Below are 6,000 nucleotides of genomic sequence, written 5' to 3'. Positions count from 1 at the left end.
ACATAAGTAAGCAGTCATCATGAGGTAAACAATCAGCAAATATATATATATAAATGTTTTCTGAAAACATGCAAATAATGCCTTTCTTTTAATAGTCCGCATAATGTGTGCTAATTCAATGCTATTTATTGTAATGTAAAAAACTGCATTATCTATTTATTCTTACAACAAGGGACTGTAACCTCATAGTCACTTCCAAAATTAAACAGCACACTGTGTCCAGGTGGGTTTACCTTCCAGTACACCCGACTGTAATTCTAGCTGATAGGCTTGTAGTTAGGGTTAGGGTTTGATTGATTGAAAGGAGGGATGGGGGTTGGGGGTGGGGGATTGGGGGGGCAGAGTAGTGTAGCCGACCCCTACTCCATCTATCACTGCTAATGTAAAACGCTTGGTCTTTAGGAGGAGAGGAATTGAGGTTTGATTGACATCGACCTTGTCTCTCTTTTGAATAATTATTAATGATTTAGGTATTAGTGCCTCCTTTGCTCATAAATAATTCATTAGGTCTACTTCCACCCCCCACTGTGTGTATGTGTGTGTATGTGGTCTCTGTATGTTCCTGTGCTCCCTCGGTCCGCCTGGGCAGATTCAGCTGCGCCAATCCAGCCAGAGATTAACACCGGAAGTTAGGGATTAATAAAAAATAAAACATATTATATCTAAAAGTAAAAAGTTGTATTTCCACACACTGCACATTAAACCGAAGAAATGCGTTTTTTACTTTCACAAGGGCACTTTATTTTACTCAAAAACGATGCAAACACGCTCGTCAGTGAAGATTTATTTTGAAAGCTGCAGCCGGAAGTTGTTTTATTCTGTCTGCTTTGACATAACGGTAGGCGGTCCAGCGCTCCATGTTGCGGCGCTGCGTGGCACTGGGCACCGACTGGCTCTGGCCGCACCGCACACACATGACTTTTTGTTGTGAATGGTCCCGACACCGCTCGTATTTTTTTTTTGCCGGCGTGAAGCAGCCGTCAGCCCGCAGCGCTACCTGCAGAGCCCGCGTCGCGCACACCCATGGGTGTCGCTGCAGTGACAGCCTCCTGCGCTTGAACCGTGCACGGTCGCATTGAACGGGTGCAATTACTTTCAAGGAGTCATTCACGCAAGCTATTTCGGACCCGACTGGAAACGTGCAGACAATTCGGGTAATTTCGTTTGAGGAGCCACACGGAGCGCTGCAGCAGAGGAGGGAGCGAGAGCCGCGGCTGCTACGAGGAGAGGCACCGAGGTGATGCGAGAGCTGGCCAGGAAAACAAAGATCCAAGTCTAGGAAAGGTAATCGCTCCTTCCTTGGTACAAACGATCGCTCCTGTCATCTGCTCACCTTTGCATATCAAAGTTTTTTTTGCATATCCCTTTGACAGCATATACGTGTGCGAAGTGTCAGGCTATGATCTTGCAGCAGCCGATCAATAACCTATTGCCTGCCGAGCCTCTGTCCATAGGCTGGAGCCAGCCAGCTAAGCCAGTAAACATCCCCGGCGGTGTTTAATAAGATAGACTTAGCTGGCTTTTTGTGCACGAAATCAAGCACATACCCTTGCGTACATTGTAACATGTAGGCTGTATCTTAATGCATTCGGGACCATGCAACAGATTTATTTTCAAATAACACGATTTTTTTTTTTTTTTTTTTTTTTTTTTTTTTTTTGATGGATTCGTGGTAGTCATTCATAAGCAGTGCAGACACAGGCCAGCTGGTTTATCAAACAATTTGCGGATGATTTGAAACGTGGCCTTGGGCTTGTAGCAGGGTGGGTGGTCTTTTTCCTGTGGAATAGACAAATTCTACAGTAAGGTTTTCCTCTACCCTTTTAGCCACGGATGTTGTGTTTTGTCCGCTGTATCATCTCAAGAAACATCAGAGTTGCTCGCCCAGACAAGGTGCTGTCCATAAGTGAAGCAGTTTATATGGGAAAGAGAGGCTGTTCTTACTTGCTCAGTGGCTCCAGGCCAGCACCTACCTCACTCTGCTCAGCCTATTATCTGACATCTGGTCTGTCTTGACAGGGACTTATGTGGTAATAATATGTTTCAACAAAGACTGTTAATGCGTGTAATGCCTGTTGTTTGGATGGAGAAAACGCTTATTTCCCTGTGATCACCATTCAGCACAAAGTCGGCTTTGTCTGATGGATGTTGTGAGCTTTGAAAGTTGTGGTTTTGCCTTAGATGCTTTAGGATTCACGGTTGTTTGATTAGGAGCTAACACTGTGCAGATTTGCACAGTAGCAATGCCTTCACTCTGGAAAATGTAATTTTCAGGGGCGTAGTAAACACACACACACACACACACACACACACACACACACACACACACACACACACACGTTTACAGTTGCAAGCCATTTATGGCATGCAACAAAAACTGCTGTGATAAAGCATTTATCTGAAAAAATAGGTCTGCACACTGCTAAGATTTGGTTTCCAGTTCTCATGGTTTTTGTATGAGGGTGGAGATGACTGCTGTCTCGCTGTACTGTTCTATTCTAGTTAGTTGTCAGCTCGGCTTGGCACAGATAAAAGTCAGTCATCCTCAGAGGTTTCTCTCATCCCATCAATGACATGCACTAGTTTTGCTTCCCTTTTTCTCTTTCTACCCCACTCCTCTCACACACACGTCTGCGTTCACAGTGTGGAGGTTTTCCATTATGAGGTCATTATGTTTTTTTGTTGGGTTTTCTTTTTTTGTTGCTTTGTTTTTGTAGACAGGCCCTAAACTTTTTTTTTTGTCTTTCAGTGCTTATCTCTCTGTCCACAGGGGAGTGATAAGGCCCTGTTTTCCACAGGCCCGGCCAGACACAGCCACTCACCCCAGGCAGGCTGACTGGCAGGTCAAAGGTTGTAAAAAAAAAAAAAAAAAAAAAAGTAGACTATACCAAATGGGCATAGGTTTAAAAAATTAAAAATATCAACTTTGATGCACAATAAGAGTGGAATTCTGTAAGAATGATGATGGAAATTCATTCATCAGGATTATCCCCTTTAGATGAGCCATCTCATTTTTGAGTTGGTCCTAACTGAAAAAAAAAAAAAAAAAAAATCATTTAACAACAGGAAATCTTGGATTGTATCTCAGCAGTCAGCTCTTCATGGCAGCACTGTCTCACTAGGCTATTTGCAGGGTATTACAGGAAAAAAAAATCCACCCTAAAACACTTTAACAATGTGAAAAACGAGCTACCGGTGAAGTATTTTGTATCTCTCGGTCCATTCCGGTGTTTGGCAGCATATTTTTGTCATCCCACCAAATTTAGATGACGTGATGTCCCATCAAGATGTTTCCAGTGCAGCTACAATGTTAGCTACAATGTCAGCTACAGTGGAGTTTGATGGAAGAACAATTTTCAGCTCGCTAGAACCTCAACTATAAATGTCAGATTATAGTGTCAGCTCCTTTAGAAGCAAAGAGGAAGAACATATTTCCAGGCTCTCCGTTTTTCAGATGTTCAGCAGTCATATGGGCAGAAATCCACGGCAGAGAAGACAGTGATGTTAGTATCTCCTCTGAAAGTGGCCTCAGCAGACCAGAGTTCAGTTCAACCACAAGATATATTTGCATCAGGGGCGTGATGCGAACGTGCCCTGTGGTTTTCACTACACTGTGGTTATTGTTTTGTCTACCTACAGGTGAAACATGCATGCTCTCCGTGGGTTGTTGAAAGATATTCTGAGAAATGTATGAAAACAATAACAGAACCAGAAGTGGACGAGGCAGGTTTGGCATTTAAAAAAAAGGCAAATTACAACATTTCGTCACAAAATACCGCACAAACAACATTACATTACATTACAGATCGGTCAGTGTAGTGGAGTATCTGCATTTTTCATTTTTCTTTTAAGGTTTCACCAGTGGCTTACCATAGGCCGATTGATAAAGCTTAGACTGCTAATGAGTGTTTCATCAATCACCACAGTTGGTCCTCTTAAAAGTGGTTGGAATTGATTAAGGCATTTCTGCCCACACAAGAATGTTACACTACTCCTTCAGATATGAGAATGTTTGTTATTTAATATGTCAATACTGCTCTTTTGGTGTGCAGCAACCACCAAGCCAGACAGCACTGGGTGTCGCTTGCTGAATGTTATCAGCGCTGAAAACGTGAGACGCTTTCCTGGAGAGGAAATAAAGGTGTCGTCCTCAGGGATGTTTTGATTCATTTCCCCGAGCGCTGAGGCAAATGGCAGTCTTTATGCTATTTTAATCAGGAAAGGCAGTCAAGGAAATCGGAAAAGCTCAGTCGGACGCCATGGAAATAATAAAATGCTTGGCTGGGTAGTTTTGTATGTATGTATGTGGGTGCACTGTGTATGTATGTATGTGCGTATGTATGTACACAGTATGCATACCCTAATCAAAACATGCAGGGTAAAGGCAATTAAAATGGATATTTTGTTTATAATTTTCTTGGACAATAGTTCAGTTTTACAATGGGCAAGGCAGTCTTCCTAGAAATGCAAGGCAAGGGGAACTACAGCGAAATCGCAGCTTCATACGTGGCAATAGAAGTAAAGTGACTTCAGAGGAATCCAAGCAGCTTTAACATGTGAAATCAGTGGATAACGATATTCCTGATAGCCTGTAAAGCGCATTGAATTAGCCTCATTTGGAAGAGGCGACACTGTGCTGAACCCCATTAATGAGGGAAGGAATCTCCACAGGCGTCTCCACACATCGGTGTGGCCCTTTGATTATGCAATAATGATGCGGAAAGGGCGTCTTCTTAGTGTCTCAGTCTTTCCTGTTAGTGAACCGACTCACAGAGGTAAGCGGGGCCTTTTCATCTCGGCTTTTCAGCCTCTCTGTCAGAGGAATAATGCTGTGGTTGACTGCTGTGATCTGGTGTCCCCTTTTGTCGACTTTTGGAGTTGCTGACATTCATTGAGTTCTGATGGAGGTGTTTCGACCGCGTGTCTCACCTACTTGCATCACTGAGCCTTTGGCCAGATGAAGGTCTTGCTGTCTGTATTTTCTCTAGCAGTCAGCCCTCTCTTGCTGCAATTCAATATCCGACAATTGAAGTTGTCCTGGGTAATTTTTTGTCACAGTTACCAGTTCATGTTGCTGTCAGTAGCTTTGCTATAGCAATAGAGTGTGTTTAAAACAAAACAAAAAAACCCACAAAAAAACATGGCATTGTTGCAGTAGCATTTTGGCTGTGCATCCTTTGTATGGTAAAAGCCTATGGTTTCAAGTGGCTGAACCAGAAGAAGTTCCATGAAAGCTGCCGGCGACAGGCTGTTTTTCTATTTCTTGTGCGTGTTGTTGCCTGTCTCCCATCAAAGGAGTTGGATTTGCACCCTTAAAGAGAGAATTCAGCAGCACAACCAAAAATACAACGCATGATCAAAGCATTTTAGTGTTTGCCTGCTATATACAGCCGAGGCCATTATGATATGTAGGCCTTGTTATTGTTTCATAAAAATAAATTGGCATGCAGCATCAATATGTAATAACTCCCGATTGTGTTTTCTCTTTATTTTGCATGCTTTTCACAGTATTGTGTCTTATCAGGCGCTCGATTGTGCCTGTGCCTCTGCTTACAGATCATTGTAATGGAATAACCTTTTGCATGCCTGCTACACTGCTCAAGTGCAGCTTTTCCGTCCATAAGAGATGTTTCAAACGAACTACTGTGCTAATTCAGGATATATATGGGGCAGATGGCCTTCTATGGCGACTATATACAATATATCTGACATTCACACACTCCAGCTACTCTGACCTTCTCTTTTTACTGCCTCACATTCAGGGTTTCCCAAAGCCTCTTTGCATTATGACCATCTTTGTCCCAATCTAATTCAACGGAACGGAGATGACTCACAGATGACACCAGTTTCTGCTGGCCGAGGATGAGCTTTGAGCACTGGGCAATATGAAAATTGTTCTTGTCTGAGTGTTAAACACTGGCCACTTTGTTCAGCCACTTCACTCTACAGAAAACTGTGGGAGATTTATGCGAGGCTGCAGTTCCAAGAATTTGTGTGTTA

At 43.0% G+C, this 6,000-nt stretch overlaps 1 protein-coding gene across 3 annotated transcripts in view; it reads left to right on the top strand.

The window, feature by feature from the left end:
• The first annotated feature begins 908 nt into the window (after positions 1 to 908).
• Positions 909 to 6,000, top strand: part of tanc2b (tetratricopeptide repeat, ankyrin repeat and coiled-coil containing 2b) — a 144,742-nt gene continuing 139,650 nt past the window's right edge. For all 3 annotated transcript variants that reach the window (XM_030077185.1, XM_030077184.1, XM_030077182.1), the window contains exon 1: positions 909 to 1,284. The gene's annotated coding sequence lies outside the window, so the exon portion shown is untranslated. The remainder of the gene's footprint in view (positions 1,285 to 6,000) is intronic.

The sequence above is a fragment of the Myripristis murdjan genome, chromosome 19, assembly GCF_902150065.1.
Source record: "Myripristis murdjan chromosome 19, fMyrMur1.1, whole genome shotgun sequence".
Lineage (NCBI taxonomy): Eukaryota > Metazoa > Chordata > Actinopteri > Holocentriformes > Holocentridae > Myripristis > Myripristis murdjan.
Note: the sequence above shows the minus strand (reverse complement) of the source record. Positions and strands in the feature narration are given on the sequence as shown.